This window comes from Molothrus aeneus, chromosome W (genome assembly GCF_037042795.1).
Source record: "Molothrus aeneus isolate 106 chromosome W, BPBGC_Maene_1.0, whole genome shotgun sequence".
Lineage (NCBI taxonomy): Eukaryota > Metazoa > Chordata > Aves > Passeriformes > Icteridae > Molothrus > Molothrus aeneus.
Window position 1 is genome coordinate 6310388 of NC_089679.1, and position 20577 is coordinate 6330964.

General features: G+C 44.9%; 1 protein-coding gene across 1 annotated transcript in view; it reads right to left on the reverse strand.

The window, feature by feature from the left end:
• Positions 1-728: 728 nt before the first annotated feature.
• The window catches only part of LOC136568519 (SET-binding protein-like), a 237074-nt gene continuing 217225 nt past the window's right edge, over positions 729-20577 (reverse strand). Inside the window, exons 3-4 of the transcript XR_010785231.1 lie at positions 7039-7180; positions 729-934 (exon numbers count right to left, since the gene is read on the reverse strand). The gene's annotated coding sequence lies outside the window, so the exon portion shown is untranslated. The remainder of the gene's footprint in view (positions 935-7038; positions 7181-20577) is intronic.

Here is a 20577-nt window from a genome sequence, read left to right on the forward strand (position 1 = left end):
TGGTGAGGATGTGCTCAGGTTGCTCAGGACAGGTTTAAATTGGCTATTAGGAAAAACTTCTTCACTGAAAGGGTGGTCAAATGTTGGAAAAGGCTGCTCAGGGAAGTGGTGGGATCACCATCACTGGAAGTGTTATAAAAATGTGTAGATGTGGTGCTTAGGGACATGGTTTAGTGGCAGACTTGGCAGTGCTGGGTTAATGGTTGGATTTGACGATCTTAGAGGTCTTTTCCAACCTTTATGATTCTATGTAATCTCACCAGCTGCTTGGGACCAAAAGGCCAAGGTAAATCAGGTACACAAGAAAGCCTTGCATGAACTATCTACCTGCTGTTCATCAGTTCTTAAATACTCACAGTCCTTTGTTGGTTAGGATGGTGCTATTATGGCTTTGCTATTGCTCCTTGCTTGCAGTGCCCTCCAGGCACCTGTGCTCAGGAGCTGACCATGAAGATAAGCTGGGAGGCAAAGCTGAGCGAAGGCCACAAAACCCATGGAGCTGATGGGAACAAGGCTGGCATATGCATAATGCACCATCACTGGAGCTCTACAGATGGTAATCACTGCTACTGGAGGGTGAAATGGAAGACATTGCACACCTTGGAGATGAAGCCACCTGTCGTGGTTTAGGGCAAATTTGGAGGAGAATTTCCAAATTAGAGCCCCTCCAGTAAGCAAACCCACACAGCCCCTCCCCCCAACCGGTTCGGGAAGGATTCCTCGGAGAGGAGTGGAAAGAACCTGTTTATTTAACAAGCACAGCACCCCCCAGCACACAAAATGAACAATACCGGATGACACCGCTCTGAAAAAAAGATGACAAATTCAGAAAGTCTCTCTTGGGGGGTGGTCACTCTGTTCTCAGTCCCTCCGGCGCTGGGGCAGCTGCTGCAGGCCACAAGGTGCAGAATCTTGGTGTTTCCCAGGTCCCAGTCTGGAGCAGGTTCAAAATGGTCAGAAAAAGGAAAGGAGAAACAGTCCAGGAAGAAATTGGACAGTTTAGCTAAACTAGCTAATGAGCAAAAGCAAGCAGAAGCGAAGCAAGCAAGACCGAGAGAGCAAAGCAAAGCAAAAGCAGAAAAAGCAAAAGCTGCAGTCTCTGTGTCCCGCCAGGCTGATAAGAAAACCAAAACAAAACTTTCCCTCTTCAGAGCCGGTCTTAAAGGTACAGAACATAATATCCAACATTAACAGAACACATGAATGGGGATACAAGCATCATAACGTCACCCTAGGACATTCCACCCCTTATCCCCATATCATCAACATACTACCACACATCATGCATTTATTCACACAAAATTTCCATCTGCTCCCCCAAAATTTACAAGCAATACCCATCATGCCCTCATCACATCCCCACACTGGACCACTGAATCCATGCCCTATACTACAGAGCTGCAGGATTTCACCCCTTTCACCTTACTCAAAGCTCCATCTATCACTTGCTCAGACCTTCGACACTTGCACATCTCCTTCTCCATCTCCCACTTGCCCAGACCTTCAACACTTACACATTTCCTTCTATCTCATGTCTGTATGGTTTAATGTACAGACAATGGCAGTTACATCCAATGAACAGTGATATGGCATATCATTCTCACCCCACAATCAGATCTCCCTGTGGTACACATTGTGTTGTTCCATCTCTTTGCATTATCTACCATGTGCAACCTGGTCCCTGAGCAAAGACAACCCCACAAATGGGTTTGTCTGTACTCGAGGCAGAATTGATCCACACAGTCTTCCCTAACAAACCTCTGACATTTACCACTGGGACTTTATCTCCATCTATTACATTCAGGGACTCAGACTGGGCAGGACCTGCTCGGTTGGTGGAACCTCGGGTGTTAACTAACCAGGTGGCCTTTGCTAAATGCTGCTCCCAATTTTTGAAAGATCCCCCACCCAAAGCTTTTAGCTGGGTTTTTAGTAGTCCATTGTACCTCTCCACTTTGCCTGCAGCTGGTGCATGGTAGGGGATATGGTACACCCACTCAATGCCATGTTCCCTAGCCCAGGTGTTGATAAGGCTGTTCTTGAAATGAGTCCTATTGTCTGACTCAATCCTCTCAGGGGTACCATGTCTCCACAGGATTTGCTTTTCCAGGCCCAGGATGGTGTTCCGGGCAGTAGCATGAGACACAGGGTAGGTTTCCAACCATCCAGTGGTGGCTTCCACCATGGTCAGCACGTAGCGCTTGCCTTGGCCTGTCTGGGGCAGTGTGATGTAGTCAATCTGCCAGGCCTCCCCATACTTGTACTTGGACCATCGCCCACCGTACCATAGGGGCTTCACTTGCTTGGCCTGTTTGATGGCAGCACACGTCTCACAGTCATGGATAACCTGTGAAATACTGTCCATGGTTAAATCCACCCCTCAGTCTCTTGCCCACTTATAGGTGGCATCTCTGCCCTGATGGCCTGAGGCATCATGGGCCCATCGAGCTAGGAATAACTCTCCCTTGTGTTCCCAATCTAGGTCTATCTTGGACACCCCTATCTTTGCTGCCTGGTCTACCTGCTCATTGTTTTGGTGCTCCTCATTGACTCTACTCTTGGGGACATGGGCATCTACATGGCGGACTTTCACAGGTAGCCTCCCTACCCTGGTAGCAATATCTTTCCACTCATCAGCAGCCCAAATTGATTTTCCTCTACGCTGCCAGTTAGCCTTTTTCCACCTCTCCAGCCATCCCCACAGAGCATTGGCTACCATCCATGAATCAGTGTAGAGGTAGAGCTTTGGCCATTTCTCTCTTTCTGCAATGTCCAGGGCCAGTTGAACGGCTTTGAGTTCTGCAAGTTGACTTGATTGACCTTCCCCTTCAGTAGCTTGTGCAACCTGTCATGTGGGGCTCCATACGGCTGCTTTCCACTTCCGGTTCATCCCTAAGATTGCGACAGGAACCGTCAGTGAAAAGAGCATAGCATGTTTCCTCTGGGGGCAGTTGGTTATATGGAGGAGCCTCTTCAGCCCGTGTCACTGGTTCTTGTTCTTCATCTGTGACACCAAAATTCTCACCTTCGGGCCAATTTGTAATTACCTCCAAAATCCCAGGGCGATTCAGTTTACCTATATGGGTGCGCTGAGTGATAAGAGCAATCCACTTGCTCCATGTAGCACTGGTGGCATGGTGAGTGGAAGGAACCTTGCCTTTGAACATCCACCCCAGCACCGGTAGTCGGGGTGCCAGGAGGAGTTGCGCTTCTGTACCAATCACCTCTGAGGCGGCTTGGACTCCTTCATAGGCAGCCAAGATTTCCTTCTCTGTGGGAGTGTAGTTGGCCTCAGAGCCTCTGTAGCTTCGACTCCAAAATCCCAGTGGTCGACCCCGAGTCTCCCCAGGCACCTTCTGCCAAAGGCTCCAGGACAAGCCATGGTTCCTGGCTGCAGAATAGAGCATGTTCTTCACATCTGGTCCCGTCCTAACTGGGCCAAGAGCTACTGCATGAGCGATCTCCTGCTTGATCTGGACAAAGGCTTGTTGCTGCTCCGGGCCCCAGTGGAAAGTGTTCTTCTTGCGGGTGACCAGGTAAAGAGGGCTCACGATCTGACTATACTCAGGAATGTGCATCCTCCAAAAGCCTATGGCACCTAGGAAAGCTTGTGTCTCTTTCTTATTGGTGGGTGGAGACATTGCTGTGATCTTGTTGATGATGTCTGTAGGAATCTGACACCGTCCATCTTGCCACTTCACTCCCAGGAACTGAATCTCACGAGCTGGTCCCTTTACTTTGCTCTTTTTAATGGCGAAACCAGCTCCCAGGAGGATTTAGATGATTTCCTTTCCTTTCTCAAACACTTCCGCCGCTGTGTTCCCCCACACAATGATGTCATCAATATATTGCAGATGTTCTGGAGCCTCACCCCTTTCTAGTGCAGTCTGGATCAGTCCATGGCAGATGGTAGGATTGTGCTTCCATCCCTGGGGCAGTCGGTTCCAGGTATACTGCACTCCCCTCCACGTGAAAGCAAACTGAGGCCTGCATTCTGCTGCCAGAGGAATGGAGAAAAATGCATTGGCAATGTCTATAGTGGCATACCACTTCGCTGCCTTGGACTCAAGCTCGTACTGGAGCTCTAATATGTCTGGCACGGCAGCACTCAGTGGTGGAGTCACCTCATTCAATGCACGGTAGTCCACAGTCAATCTCCATTCTCCTTCAGATTTTCGCACAGGCCAAATGGGGCTGTTGAAGGGTGAGTGGGTCTTGCTGACCACCCCTTGGCTCTCCAGCTCTCGGATCATCTTATGGATGGGGATCACAGCATCTCGAGTGGTTCTATACTGTCGTCGATGCACTATGGAGGTGGCAATTGGCACTCGTTGCTCTTCTCCCATCAGACATCCTACTGCAGATGGATTCTCAGACAGCCCAGGCAAGGTGTTCAATTGCTGGATGCCCTCTGTCTCTACAGCAGCTATCCCAAATGCCCACTTGAGTCCTTTTGGGTCTTTGAAATACCCACTTCGAAGGTAGTCTATGCCCAAAATACATGGGGCCTCTGGGCCAGTAACAATAGGATGTTTCTTCCACTCATTCCCAGTCAGGCTCACATCAGCTTCCACCAAAGTCAAATCCTGTGATCCCCCTGTCACACCAGCAATAGAAACGGACTCTGTCCCCACATGTCTCGACGGAATTAATGTACATTGAGCACCAGTATCAACCAAAGCTTTATACTCTTGTGGTTCCGATGTGCCAGGCCAACGAATCCACACAGACCAGAAAACACGATTTTCCCTAGCCTCTACCTGGCTAGAGGCAGGGCCCCTCTAAGCCTGGTTATCCTTCTTTCCCTGGGCATATGTCTTGGATGTTCCTTCAAGGGGATCAGACATGGCATCATCAGCATCATACCTGGTGGTTTGGCTACGGGCAACTGGAGCTGCTTTCTTTCTGGTGGCTTCCTTCAATTCACGCACCCGTCGTGCCAGAACAGCAGTAGGTTTTCCATCCCACCTCCTCATGTTTTCTCCACAGTCACGCAGGTAGAACCACAGCTCTGTTCGTGGGGTGTACCTTCTCTCGCCATCTGGGAAACGTCTGCCTTGGATACCAGAACCTCTGATCTGTACTGCCGAGATTTGGAGAAGGTCTTCTTTAATCTCCTCTCTGAGCTTCTTATGATTCTCCTCTATCTTATCCTCTAAGTTCTGCAGACGTGTTTCTACTGCTGCAATTCTGGCATGTGTTGGGCCATGCACAGCATCTTCATATGCTCGGAGCTTCCTTGCCATATCCATCACAGTCTCATCCCTCTCATCCCTCTTCATTATGGCTAAAGCAGAAGCATATTCATGTGGCCCAAGTCGCACAAGTTTCCGCCACATCACAGACGTGCATGGCACCAAGTCTGGGTTCCTAGTTGTTACATCATCTGAGAAGATAATCTCTGCCACTGCCATCTCTCTCAGGCGTTGGATCCCTTGCTCTATGGTCTTCCACTGTGTTTGTTGCATATAAAGATCATCTGCACACAGGTATCTTTGTGCAACACTTTCCAAGACCCATGCCCAGAGGCTCTGAGGGTTTGCCCCCCTCATCATTCCTTGGTCGATGACAGGATCATGTGATAGGGATCCCAAATGCCTCACTTCCGTGCCATCCAGAATTGTAGCCTCGCCTGCAGCATCCCAGAGACGGACTAACCAACTAATTATGGATTCATCAGGTCGTCGGGTGTAATCCTTCCGTAAGCCACGAAGGTCCTTCAGGGAAAAGGACTCAATATTTGCATCTGGTCTTGCACCTGCTGCTTTGACTCCTGATTTTATGTCAGGAGGCATTGAGGTTCCTTCTGTTGCATCATCATCATCATCCACTGGTCGATTGGTCTTGTCCATGCATTTCCCACTTCTAGTACTGGTAGCAACAGCCATTGGTTTAGCTGCTGGCTTAGGCTCACTATCTGGTTTGGCTGCTGGCTTCGAGCCTGTGGTGTTGGCTGCAGCCGGAGTGACTGGGATAGCTGATTTATCTCCCTGCCCCCCTGCCTCTGTCTGCTGTCCTACAGTCTCCAACAGAGTGCGATAAGCATATGCCAGGGCCCAGCTCACTGCAATGACCTTTCTCTCCTTAGGCTCATCCTGGTATTTCTCTTTCAGATATTTCCCCACCTCAGCTGGGTTCTGAATTTGTTTATGGGGAAAATCCCAGACTATAGGGTCAGAGAATTCCTTCAGGATTTGGCCCATTTCCTCCCATTTCCCACACCACTCAGGATGTTTCACGCCTGGGTCTACTCCTGAGTCAGGGGTCTCATCAGCCCATCTAGAAATCTCAGCCTTCATTCTGGAGAAGCAGCAGACTGTATAGAAGAAGGTTACCAGATTGAATACAAGAAAGATGGTTTCTTCAACATTCAGGGGAAACTGAACATCCTTCACTACTGATGCAACCGATTCATAGGAGAAAAAGGAAAGCAAAGGCTGAAAAGCCTCATTCCCTGCTGCTCCTCCTCTAACAAACTGGACGAATAACCATAGCCAAGAACCATTCATACCTGGTAGCAGACCCCAACATGTTTATAAACTTCTTGCAAATCATTGCCATCAAGCCCAGCAGGATAGCTATTCTGGTCACTGCCCCTCTACTGTAAAAACTACGTATGAGGGACAATACTAGAACATTTTCAGGATAGGAAAATAAACCTAGGGACCACAGAGGTATTAAAATCTCGAAAAACCCTAGGGACCAGAAGCACATGCAAGCCTTCACCCCAACACTCATCATGAATTCAAAAATCATGACTATTAACTGCTTCAAACAAACAGAGAGTAATGGCAACCAAAATACCCTCAAAACAGGGTTTTTCCACTCTCTCTCTCTCTCGCCCAGCGTTGGGCGCCAAGATTTTGTCGTGGTTTAGGGCAAATTTGGAGGAGAATTTCCAAATTAGAGCCCCTCCAGTAAGCAAACCCACACAGCCCCTCCCCCCAACCGGTTCGGGAAGGATTCCTCGGAGAGGAGTGGAAAGAACCTGTTTATTTAACAAGCACAGCACCCCCCAGCACACAAAATGAACAATACCGGATGACATCGCTCTGAAAAAAGATGACAAATTCAGAAAGTCTCTCTTGGGGGGTGGTCACTCTGTTCTCAGTCCCTCCGGCGCTGGGGCAGCTGCTGCAGGCCACAAGGTGCAGAATCTTGGTGTTTCCCAGGTCCCAGTCTGGAGCAGGTTCAAAATGGTCAGAAAAAGGAAAGGAGAAACAGTCCAGGAAAAAATTGGACAGTTTAGCTAAACTAGCTAATGAGCAAAAGCAAGCAGAAGCGAAGCAAGCAAGACCGAGAGAGCAAAGCAAAGCAAAAGCAGAAAAAGCAAAAGCTGCAGTCTCTGTGTCCCGCCAGGCTGATAAGAAAACCAAAACAAAACTTTCCCTCTTCAGAGCCGGTCTTAAAGGTACAGAACATAATATCCAACATTAACAGAACACATGAATGGGGATACAAGCATCATAACGTCACCCTAGGACACCACCCTTTGGCACCTCATGTAGGAGGACAGAGGAAATGTCATCCCATCCTCCCCAGCCTGGATTTTAACAGTAAGGGAATTCAACCAACTTTTAAAATCCCCAGAAGATATCATGGTTTGCATTCAAGTTGTCAGTCAGGCAGATGCTCTCCTTAAACACCCATGATTAGCCCTCTTCCCCAATTAGCTGGAGAAGAATCAAGGTTCTTGTGCAAAATTGTAGGAATGTGCCCCCTGTTGACGGAGTGACCAAATTATCCTTTGTCTCCTAAAAAAGGAAAAAAGCCCAGAAGTTTCTCTCTTCAATTCGGTAAAAGGACACCTCATAGGACCTTGGGGACTTCACCTCAAACTTAAGGATAGCCAATTGGACAGAAGCCAAAAAGTCCCACCTAAGGAATTTACTAGAAAAAGAAGAGAACAAAGAAACTAATCATTTTTTTGAGGTGTTTTACCAGGAGCAAGAACCTCTTGTTCTGGTTTGGTTTTTCTCTGTAAAGAGCTTTGTTATTTTGCTTTTTATTTTATTAAAACTTTTGTGTTTCCAACACTGCCACAGAAGCCATCCTGCTGATTTTATGCCATCTGAGGTGGCTGAGCTATCTCGGGTGTGATATAGATCTCCAAGAGCTTATAAGACCTGGCTCGAGGAGACCCCTATATCACAAAAGGAGGCACCTATTCAATTTCCATGCACTTGAATGTAAACAGTAATAAAAAACTCCCACTAACTTTCCAGGAAGACTCGCTTCGAGTGCACATCCTTATGTGCCTTTGCCATCTAGAGAGATACAAGGTCCCTCTTTCTCTCCCTGAGACAAAAGTGATCAGATTCAGAGCCACTATCCCCAGCAGATCCCAACTGCCTGCTCCTTGAGAAGCTGCTTGGCTTATTGGAAGGATTCTTTTTCTTAAACTCAGTGGCAGAAAGGGAAGGGGAGGATCAATTTTGCATCCAGAGTAGTTGGGAACAAGAGCAGCATCTCTTGCTCCCAAGAAACTCATCATCCTTTGGTGATACCCTGCCCTGGATGGAAGCATTTAAAGAGAGAGGAGGACTATTCTGGGCTCTGAGCCGGGCCCAGGGAAAAGAGAAAGCATGAGGAAAAATAGAGAGAGAAGCTCTGCAAATGAACAGTCAGCATAAACAAAGCCTATAAGCCCAGGCAAGAGGTCAAAGCATGACTGCACTAAACAAATCATGGTGGAATCCGCAACTGGCAAAGTAATTAGCATTATTAAAGCTTATGGAAAGTTACTGATGCTGCCCATGTTTTCTATTGAAACACTACTCAGACATTTAATTGGCTTGGTTCTCATAGAGCTGATTGCTCTTCTTTTCCTTCTGGAGTTTATCAGGCCTGTATGTACAAACTGAAGCTTTCAGATGTGCTTCCCTGGCTCTGCCCATCAGACATGAGATAGGAGATGAAGCTTTGCACAAACTAAGCAATGCAGGAGAAACAAGAGAAACAGGGCTGACTTGGGAAGTTGAATAATTTCCATCTCTGTGTTCCTTCAGTTCTTTGTGAGTTCAGCTCTAGCACTACCAAACAGCCATATGCTTGCAGCACCTAAAATACCACAAATTATTCAGAGGGATGAAAATTGCATCTGATGATGTCAGAAAAGGGTGGTTTTGGTTCTTTAGTCACCATACAGGTGCCTTCACTCACACACAAATGCTCACGTGAACATCCTCTGGCATATTTCTAGCATTATTTGATAAAAAGTTAATGATGACTGAGTGTTTGTGCTCATGAAACTCTTTTCCTTCAACTTACTAGACTCTTTGGCCAAAGCATTCTCATCCTCTGATTTGAGCCCTCTTCTAGAAAGCCAACTGTCCCTCATAGGTCAGGCCTGCATGGACAGAGAAATTTCAACCAGAGGCTTCTAAGTCTTTCCACAATGTTTTATAAAAGCCTCAAAAAAAACAATCTCTAGGGTTCTTGAGATATATGAGATTGGGGAATGGTGCTTTTTTAAGCTTTCACTAGAAAAAACAACTTGATGCTGAGACACAGGTTCAGCTCTGGTTTTACCTCCACTCTACTCCCTAGGTCTAGTCCTGTCTGGTTGATGTGCCCTTTAGAGGACAACCAGGTCTAGGAGCAAAGAGCTCTTTTCTTGACCAGAGGATATGTCTGTAGGGCAGACAAGGCTGTGGAAGAAGAATGTTCTAGTCCACTGAGAGCTGTATGACCACAGGCTGCCTTAATGGGAAATGCCATGGTCACAGTAGCTCTGCAGCTGTGTGGAGGGATGTCTCCTCAATTATCAGGGAGACGTTTTTGAGTATGCCTTCTCCCTAAAAGCAGTGGGAAGATTTCTGAACCTGCCTGATTGATTCATCCATCATCTGATTTTACTGGGATACGATCCATTTAGATTTACAGCTCATTTCCAAGGCGCCGGGAGACCAGAGACGCTCATCCATCATATTCTCCATCATTGCAAATCAAAGGCAGCTCCATATTGGGAGACTCAAAATATCAAAGGGAAAAGACGTTTCGCACCATGGCTCCCAGAGATTTCTGGAGTTGCCTGACATCAATCCCCTTGCTTTTCTTGAAAAGCAACACCCCTCACTGCAAAATGATGGCAAAGGAAAAGCTGGAGGATTTGAAGGGATGTGCTGGCCTTTCAAGAGTCAGCTTTGCGTGGCTGGACCAAAGGATGGCCTCTCAAATTCTGCAGTAAGGCTGTTCAGTATGGCCACCTGTAACACACCAAAGCAATTTGGGAACACCACAGGTTTCCAACTCAAAGCCCAGAAGGATGGCTTCAGGATTAAACCCTTGCTCCAGGGCTTTCAGGACTATCCCCAAGAAGCACAGGGTTGGGGAACTGGATAATTTTTAAAAAGCAGGCACCTTTCCACCCAAAACAACTAACTAATTATGGATTCTCCAGGGCCACGGTTAGCTGTTGCAGGGAAGTACAATATTGCTCTCATGCCTCTTTGCCTCCTGAGTTGCTGCTGCTGCTGTTAGGCACCAGCACAGGACCTGGTGAGTCCTACAGAGCTTCAGAAGAAGACTGAACCCAAATTGCCTTCAAAACAAATTTGAGACCAGAAGACAACAAGCAGGCAAGTTCAAAATGGGGGAGGTTAGCTCTTTCTCTGTGTCAAACAGGACTCAGAGAAAATCCCACTAGAAAGAACAAACAGGTGATGGCCAGTGATAATAAGGGAAGGAAAACACAGGCAGCCTCATACTATTTATCTACCAAGCTGAATAGTTTCCCTTACTGCTACCACTTCTGAGTTCTTGACTGTCGGAGAAGAGCAATCCAGTACCCCAAGAAGCCAACAGGGAGAAATCCACTCTCTTCATCCCAGTTTGGTGCAAGCCTTTTATTCACACTCCATAAAAGCATGTCTACAAAGCTTCCTCTTGAAGATGCAGTGGACTCCTGGGATAAAATTTAAGGAGACTGAGGTTTGCTCCCAACAGTGCTGCTCTGTGGCCACAACCAAATCACCTCCCTTAGAGTTTTTTTCTGTTGTCTGAAATGGGCATAGCATCTTGCCCTGCTTTGTGAGATGCTTAAGTTAGGTGTGAAAAGCATGGCATAAAAACAAAATATTGTCACATAAAGCCGGATGAAGCTTTAAAAAGAAGCCAGGGTAATGTGGGTGCCATTAAAATCCTGGAAATGAGTGCTAGAAGTGGCTTGAATTTGCTCCGGTACTCCTGCTGTTCACTTTTATTAACCATGGGGAAATATTGCCTTGCAGATAAACATTGTGATGTGGTAATTGTCCAAAATTTAATTAAGTCCATTACAATCAATAAAAATGTAGCTTTCATTAGTTTGTGAATGTCTTATTATTTTTTTTTTTGTAAATCTAGAAAGAATGTTTTTCTTAAACAAGTGCCAAGTAAGAGAGTAAATCACTTCTGTTCATACACTTTCATCTCTTCTCCAAGGCTCTCCTTGCAAGGGAAAGGCTCTTGTTACACACTTATCATTCTTGTCCACAGTACTCTTGCAAATCTCTCCAAGTACAATGGATCCACCCCCAGTAACTTCTGACTGACCACACCTGCGTGTGCAGATAGACACTGTGAAGTCTTCCCATTCCTGTCTGCCTGCTTCTGCCAACCCTTAAACTCCCATCTTCATCTTTTAATGTCATTTAGTCTTTGGGCCAAGAACATAAATATATTTGCTTTATAATGCTCTGACCACAACAGAGGGTTTTTTTATGGACAATATCATCTTCTTAACTGTGACCATGCTTCTGATTAAAGGGGCCACATTGGCAGCAAGGGAATCTGTAATGTCTTTATTTGTTCACAGGAAGAATACACCAAGAGTTCAAGTTTCTCTCTCCAGCTTTGGTCTCTTGGTATTTTGATCCTGACCACCTCTGAGAATAAAAGGGGAATTTAGCTCTTAAATGTGATCAGTCACTGGTGTCTCAGTTAACACCATCCATAAAAGGATAGGTTTCTTTGTTACACAGGACAAAGGCTGACACCCCAGAGTTGAAATAGGAGTAGCACAAAAAAAAGTATCTTTTTTAGATAAAGAGGGCCAATAATTGGCCATGCTAATAAAGGAGTGATTATTAAGTTTTAGTAACACACTCTATTATATTGCTCATTCATGAAGAGAGATGAGAAGAAAATTTTTTGAGGCTTCAAAAAGATTTTTTTTTTAATTGCTGAATTGCACATCATGGTATTTCAGCATTATAACCACCTGATGATAGTATGATTGCAAAACAGGACATTCTTGAGGCTGTAAGAAAATGGGCACAAAAAAAGAGGCTGCTGTTATCAAGTAAAATATCTGAAGATTGTGGTCGACTGTGGTCGACTGTGTTTTTTTCTCTGACTTCTAAAAGCATCATATCCTGAAATTCAAACAAGCAGATGGCTACCAGAAACACTCTGAAACCAACAAGCTGTTTGCCTTGGACATATAATTTTGGTATCTTTACCTCTTTACTCTCACACTGATTTTTATTTCATTTGGGTTTTATCCAAGGCAATTGGAGAGGATTTTAAAGTCGCTAATGACCTCTGAACTTCAATGATGGCATTTTGGGGCATTTTATCTAACAGGAGATAAGGGCAGAAATGGCCATTCACTCACCATCCAATGGAAGAAAAAAATATGACATCATTAGTGGTTTCAGTTGAAGCAGCTGAAGTAAGCTGCTGAGGCTGCGCAAAGAAGAGGTGACACTGCTGGAGGGAGAAATGTTTTGAAGAACATGCAACCATGGCATCACCTCCTTTTGTTGATAGTATACATCCACAACCGATGACAACTTCAGCTCTACCTCCATGTTCTTGCAAAGCAGCAACTCTGATCAACCCTAAATCATACCTGCTCCTTCGATGAGTGTCTGAATTTTTGTTTCTTCCCTCTGAAAGAGTGTAGAAATTTAATTTTTTATATGAAGTTGGGTCTTAGGAAATGTCAGTAGATAAAGGGCCTTGCACTGCATTTTCCCTGCAACTCTGACTGCTCTGAGCACTTTAAACATGACCTTGATTCCTCCCAGAAAGAGAAAATACCATCTTGTTCCTCACATAGACTTCCTATGACATTGTTTTGAGCTTTATCTCTCTGGTGCAAAATGGTTTGCCATGCAGAAGATAAGCTAAAGCTCTTAGATGAAGGATAAGGCTGATAAATTTGCTCCTTGGGAGCAAGGGGACCTCTGACAATGTGGGTAAAGGTCACCTAGAAGATAGAACTAAGTTGGTAGCACAGAGGGTCATGACAACACTGAGTTAGAGATGAGACCACCTTCCCAAGGAGGGGAGTGAGGCACTATAGAGGGTACCATTTCTCCTGATTCACTCTTCCTAAGACAGGTAAGGAAAAATTTTTCCCTCTCTCACCTTGTCAGGAGCTCTCATGAACTCCTCCCAGCCATCTGAAGCTCCTGCTTTTAAGCTTCCATCACTGTCCTGCACCTTTTTCCAGCCATGGTGGCATGGTGCAGCCATTCCTCTTCCCCCCGCCCCCCTTCCCAAATGCCTACATCTCCCACTTATCCTCACCAAAGTTATGCTCTGCACAGGTCAAGGTTACTTTCTCCCCAGCACTCATTATTGAAGCAGAGCCACTGTACTGGTTTTGCATGGGAGACATTTATGAAAGTGATGCAAAGCTTTTAGCTACTAGAAAGTTGTATACACCTCTGTGAAAAAACACGTTAAAGACGAAAGACACCCATGTTATAAATGATCAATCGAAAGTTAAATTATCAAAAATGCGAAAAGATTTATTTATCTTTTTCCGCAACCAAAATACGGTCCTCAGAACCACCACAGCCAAAGAGACAGCGTCGAGCCTTGGATCGGCGCTGTGTGAACCTAGATCTGACCTCTATCGCATCGGACCCTTCCCCGTTCACGAGAGCCGCTTCTTGCAAGGTTGTTTTATACAGTTTATTATGCCCGAGGCGAAGGAGTCCCAGTTTCTTTTGTAAGCCTGCATATTCATAGTTGGTTCTTTCACTGTGCACAGCTGGACAATCGCCGTTTCCTGGTTGATAGCTGTGGTGGTTTGACAGGAAATGTGTTTTTGGGATGCTGTGTTTTGAGCCAATGGATATTCAGACTTTAATATTGGCATTTAACCTGGCCATTTAGGACATGGACACGCCTCTGAGAACACGGGGTTAAAAGTAGAGCTCTCCCCTGGGAGGGCCCTTTTGGGTTTCCGGCGGGAAAGAGTTCGGGTCTCTCCCCCGGCCCAGCTGCTGGCTGGGCAGGGGGAGGGGAAAAGCCATGAGGCCGGGAGAGGTAGGCCTGAGCCCGGGGGTGGAAGGGTGGAAGAGAGAGAGAGAGACACCGGGAGCCATCGGGCAGCCCCCCCCTGAGAGACACAGAGAGAGAGAAAGAGAGCCGCTGCCTGAGACTGTAACCTTGAAACTGGATAAACATGGGCCTGTGCCGGCAGCACGGCTGGGACGGAGAAGAAGGGGGGGGTGCAGCCGGCCGCTTGTAGGAGCTTTTAACCCCTTTTCGGACAATGAGAACTTTACAGATCATTGACCTTTCCTAGAAGATAGAGTGGAAGATGAGGAAGGAAATGTGCAAGTGTGAGAGAGGTCTGGGTGAGTGAGAGATAGTAGAAGAGTAGAGAAGAATCCTAGTGGGAAGAGATGATGGAGTGGCTTTTGCTGGACTCTTTTTGTATAGCCATGGACAGACCCATGTTCCTTGTGATACAGAGACTGCATTCTAGGGGGACGCAATGGCCACAGAACCAAGAGGGTTCAGTGTTGGTGCCCCTCGGCCCCAGGGGGTGAAAAAATATGGGGGGGACAGGTGTCCCAAAGGAGAGATTGTGGGGACAGGTGTCCCAAAGGAGAGACTGTGCCTTTTTTGGATCGGGACAGTGCATCCTTAAAAAGACAACCCTAGAAGCAGCTCTGGTCCGTGTTCAGTGGTGAGAGCACTGGACATGAAAGGAAGAGGTCACAACGGCAGATGTACTCCGGGCGGTGCCACGAGTGACACGGAAACACTACCGCCGCAACCACCAGGAAGGGGGAAGGAGAAGCCACACACCCCACACCCCCCCTCCCTGGCATGCTGCTGCTGAGTTCTGGCCTAGCTGATTAAATCCTAGCTGGCCCCCTGTCACCATCATATTTTCTGAAAAATCTCTTTGCCCAGAATTTATCTCCTGGGAAGCTGAGAAGCCTCAGAGAAAAAGGAAAACAAAATTATCTCATTTGCTTCTCCTGTGTTTTGCTGCTTTGGAATGTGGTTGGAGATTGTTTATCCAACATGTGAATTGTTTTTACTTATTGGCCGATCAGGGGCCAAGTTGTGTCGAGGCTCTGGAAAGAGTCACAAGTTTTTCATTAGTATCTTCTAGGCTTCTGTCTGTATCCTTTATCTATTCTTTAGTATAGTTTAGTATATCATTCTTTAATATAATATCATAAAATAATAAATTAGCCTTCTAAGAACATGGAGTCAGATTCATCATTTCCTCCCTATGACAGGGGTCTCAGAAAATACCACACCCCTCAGCCACAGTTCCACCCAGCAGTCTGTAGCACCCAGCACAACCGGGATCAGATTGACCATATGCAGGCCCCAGGTGAGATATTAACTCTTTCAGTGCTTCAATTCTTCCTCCAGTGAGAGAAAGGAACAAGATACAAGCATGTAAAGGAACAACATGAAGACATCAAGGTCACTGAAGAAGAAGTCAAGTCCCAGATGGGAGGGATGAGGAGACATCCTAATCTTGGGGCTGAAATCCTCTTGTAAAGCTATGGAGAAAGACTCTTTTCCCCTATAATGCATGAAGGTATGGGGAGATGAAAGTGTTCAAATTGTAGATATAGAGTAAAGGCCTCCATGCTAAAGCAGATGTTAAAGTAGCTGTGATCCTATGAGAAGTTTGAACAGAGAAGGAGAGAAGGGTGATGAAAATCCTGTGCCCCAAGGAAGAGAAGATCTCTGTTCCCAGGGATGAAGATGATTTTAGAGATAGACAATGAGAACTTTTGCCTTTGAACAGCTCATCTTTAAAACAGTACCCCATAAGTTGTCATGGCCCATAAACAAGCTATGGGAAAAGCTTGTGAAAAATGGGAGGAACTTCACTATTGCAGATTTCCCCTGGCAGCTGCTATTTGTGAGAGAGCCACAAGAGAACTTGTTTTTTCCTTGTGGAGAAGTCTCCATAACATTAACAAGAGGGACTTCTCTCCCTAAGTGAATTGAAGAAAGACTATTCTAGAGGCAGTAAACTGACTGAAATTTTAGGTTTTGTTTCTTTACATTATCAGTGGGAAGAAAAGGTTGTAGGGGGGAGGAGAAGTGTTCTGAAGGTTTTGTTCTGATTTTTATTACTCTTTCTTTTAGTTACTGTTAATAAAATTTTCTTTATACCCTTTTAAAGTTTTGAGACTACTTTGCCTTTCTCCTAATCCTACCTCACAGCAGGAATTGAGTGCACTGGTGATTGGCCAGCACTGAGACCCACCATATTCATTGCTGCACCACCCAGGAAATCTCAAAATAGGCGAAATCTGAAATTGGAGAACCAAAACCACTACAGCCACTTATTAAAGAAACAGTAGCATCATATAGTGCAGCTGCTGCTCAAACACAAGAGACCAGAACTATAGTATTCCTATACGAAGATATCTGTGCCAACTAATTTTTGTGGCACATAGATAAAATGATGATTAAATTTATCTGGATCTAGTAAAATCTGAAAAGACATTATAGGAAATCATCACCTTAATGAAATTCTGGGCTGTTTCTGGGAAGACTGAGAATTGTAAAACCAATCTGCCAAACTTTCATTCACAGCTTCATTGCAAAGCCATTACAGATACAGTAAAGACCATCAAACTCACAGAGGTGTATGTGAATGCACATGTAGGAATGGGGAACACCACATTTTCTTACTCACAAGGCAACCTGGCAGCCTGGATGGGACAGAAGAGCAAAGAACAGATACTTCTGATGCTACCAGCACACTTCAGTGTTTCAGAACTTATTTTTCCCAACCTATAACATGAGTCTGAAATCACCTCTGAAAGCAAACTACATGAGCCTTCACTAACCATGTTGGTCACGATGCTTGCAGAACACTGCCAGAGGTCTCAAGCTATCCATCCACAGCCCATCTCGCTCTTCCCATAGCATCATAGAATAGTTTGGATTGGAAAAGACCTTTACAGATCATGTAAGTCAAATCTCCCTGCCATGGACAGGGACATCTTTCTTTAGACCAGGTTGTTCAAACCCCCATCCAACCTGACCCTGATCACTTCCAGGGATGGTGGCCTCCCACCTTCACAGTAAAGAATTTCTTCCTAATATCTAATCTAAACCTGCCCTCTGTCAGTTTGAAACCATTCCTCCTTGTCCTATCACTACACATCCTTGTCAAAAGTCCCTCTCCAACTCTCTTATAGCTCCTTTAGGTACTGAAAGGCTGCAATAAAATCTTCCCAGAGCCTTGTCTTCTCCAGACTGAAGAATCCTATCTCAGCCTTTATTCATAGGAGAGGTGCTCTAGCCCTCTGAGTATCTTCATGGTATGCTGGGACACTGATTACTTTGTCCAGCCAGTCTACTGTGCTGTGCCCTTAGAGGCAGATACTGAAACTGATGCATATTGATTTTACCAGTGCTCTTTGCAGCTGGTTTGCTGCATCCAGAAACCACAGAAAGCTGAAATGAAACTATATGCACCATATATGCAGGTCATCTGGGCCCTGACATCCTTGTGTTTATGTTCACACTCATTATGATACATGGAAAGACAGTGTGCAAAAAAATTGGTCCCTGGGGAATAGTGATTTTCAAGCCAGTTAGTCTGTAAGTAAAAGGCAGAGTGCTAGCAAGTAGTGTCCGCAAAGTTGGATGCCTTGATTTCTGCTGTGTGGGTCAATATTAACAGTAATATTGTATTTCCAGGGCACACTCAACAGCAGAATTATTGATTATTTGGTATGTAGCAGTGTGTTGACACTTGATAGAAAACTGAGACATCAAAATAATAAATGTGCAGTTGTTAACAAGCAACAGAGGGCATTGAATTTCAGTGACACAACTGGAATATTGCTTCTTTTGTCTAAAATGGAATATCTTTAACATGTCAAAAATATAATTTACTTATCTGACTTAATGAAATACCTGGAGAAAATACCTTCTTCCCTGAAACTTGCAGATTAAGGTCATGTTTCCAAATATGTGCCAAATTCAACTAGTAATTTCATCCCCACTGTGACCAAACACTTGAGGTATTCTTGAAGGGAAAATGTTTTTTTTTTAATATATGATTAAACAAGTCTTAGATCAAATTGTGCATTAACAGATTTCAATGAAAGGAAAGATAGTGAAACATTACATTTTGGTTGCAGCAGTTGAGACAAAGTTATTTTTTTTCACCGAGGTTTTTGATTTAGTGGGGAAAAATAAACTATATTTGCATAGGAGGGACTCAAAATAAAACTTTCTTTATCAAACAGAGGGTTTACTTATATTTGAAAGACATAATGCTGAATCCTTCCATGAGCTGTTTTATTATGTATAAGACTACAGTTGTCTCTGAAGGACACATTTAACTATCAACCGTCAAATCGTTAAAAGAAAATTATATAGAACACCATGGCTGGAACCTATTGAAAAAGGAACCTCCCTATGGTGAGAGAGAAAGAAATACTTTCTGTGAAGAAAAATAACGGATGGCACTCACTGTTGCAGCAAAGAACACCTCAATGACTTCATAGTTTTTTTATCTGAGCTTGGAGAGGCAGGGGAGGTGGCTAGTAAATATGCAGGAAATGGGCCTGTACTATACATCCCATTTTTCAGGGATAATGCAGCTTTTTCTCTGCTATCAACCTGTTGAACCCTGTTGGCTTAGCTTCCTTAGCAACCATCTACATATGGAGAAGTCAGGACCAAGGGAGGTTGAATCAGCTTCTGATAATGTCTCCCCTTTCACACTGCTGACAAATGGAGTTTAGAATTATGAAGTCCAGTTTCTCAGTTCGACCTAAGCCTATTCATCCACTAGTAAATTAAATGTGCCCAGAAATATTCCCAGGCATTAAGGCCAGCTAGCACAGAACAGTTTGTATATCTTAACTTCCATAATGCAGCAGTTAAATGCAAACAGCTCACTAGGATGAACCCTGATCCATACTTAGGAATTACTTAGGATCTTGCTAGCTGTCGGCTGTCATGGACCAAAAATGTGCCAAGGACTGGTCTAGTAGTTTGAGTATACCCAGTCACACTCCCATAAACATTCCCAGACACTGCTTAACTTGCTCAAGACAGATGCAACCTAAGACATTGGTATGACATATGTCACTCTTCCTCTTATCCTGACTAAGATTCACTCTTTCCATCCAGGAGAAGGGAAGTGCATTGCTTTAAATTTGGTTATAACAATAATCTTTTGCTGGTTTGTGAGATCACTCTTACTGGAGATTACTGCCATCTGCATCTCAGAATAATTGTAAAGAACCAGATGTCATGTGTTTAAAATGACAGAGATGTTGCATTTGAACAGCTTAACTTCAAAAACAAACTACTGTTCTCCTTTTCCCATACCACACCACTGTCATCTGACTGATACTACATCTTCAATGTTTGCAACTTTAAATTACACACCCCCAAAAAAGCATCCCACCCCAAGTACTTGCCATTTGGTCTAACCATGCTACATTGGAGGATCATAAGAAGTGCCATAGGAACTTCTGTGCTGAGCTACCCAAGGCAAAGCAAGTTTGTTTTCATGGGCCCCTCTGAGCTACAAGAAGCTGAACACAAGCTCTTTACTTTGGGAAGAATTTACTATATCAGGACAGAGACTATCTGGCAAAAGGCAAGCAGGATTAATGCAATCCCACCCTGTGGGGTGTAGGAAAAAAGCACTATACAAGGGAGGGAGGCAGAGGAAACATTTTGTACCTGAACACTCTTTACCACACACATCAAAAAGTCTTCTCAGTGGAAAGGTTTCAAAGCTGCCATCAGAAACTCTTACTCTCAGATGGGAACTGTTCAGAGGAACCCATAGCTTTGAATTGTTTCACTTGTGATACTTCTAATACTTAGCCATGGGCATCACCCATGCAGCAACTGACTTGTGGTTAGCAGATTGAGGGAGCTCCTTATCATGGTGAGCTGTCTGTATTTCATCAATGTCACTTTCTTCATGAACAGACAGCACCAAAGCTGCTATCCACACTTTGCAGTGCCTGCTTTTCACAAAGAAAAGATGGTGGAGACTTGTGTCAGGTGCTTCCTCCCAGTTCCTATTTGGACACCTCTGTGGTCCTGGCAGCTGCAGCTAAAAACACCATGTGGGCTCACAGCCTCAACATTTCACAGGAGCTCCCTGACTCAGGAAGCTATAATGTCAGGAGGATGGTGGATGACTTGATGTCAGCAAAATCTAATACCTTATGATCCTATGATTGAGTGCAAAAGGCAGGAGGAATGGAAAGTCCAGCAGGCACCTGATTGAAGAGGCTGGGGAGATAAGAGGAGACAGTGTCCTGCTGTCCATTTCTTCCACCTATGTATCCTACTTATTTTCAAAGAGTCTCCATAGGACTG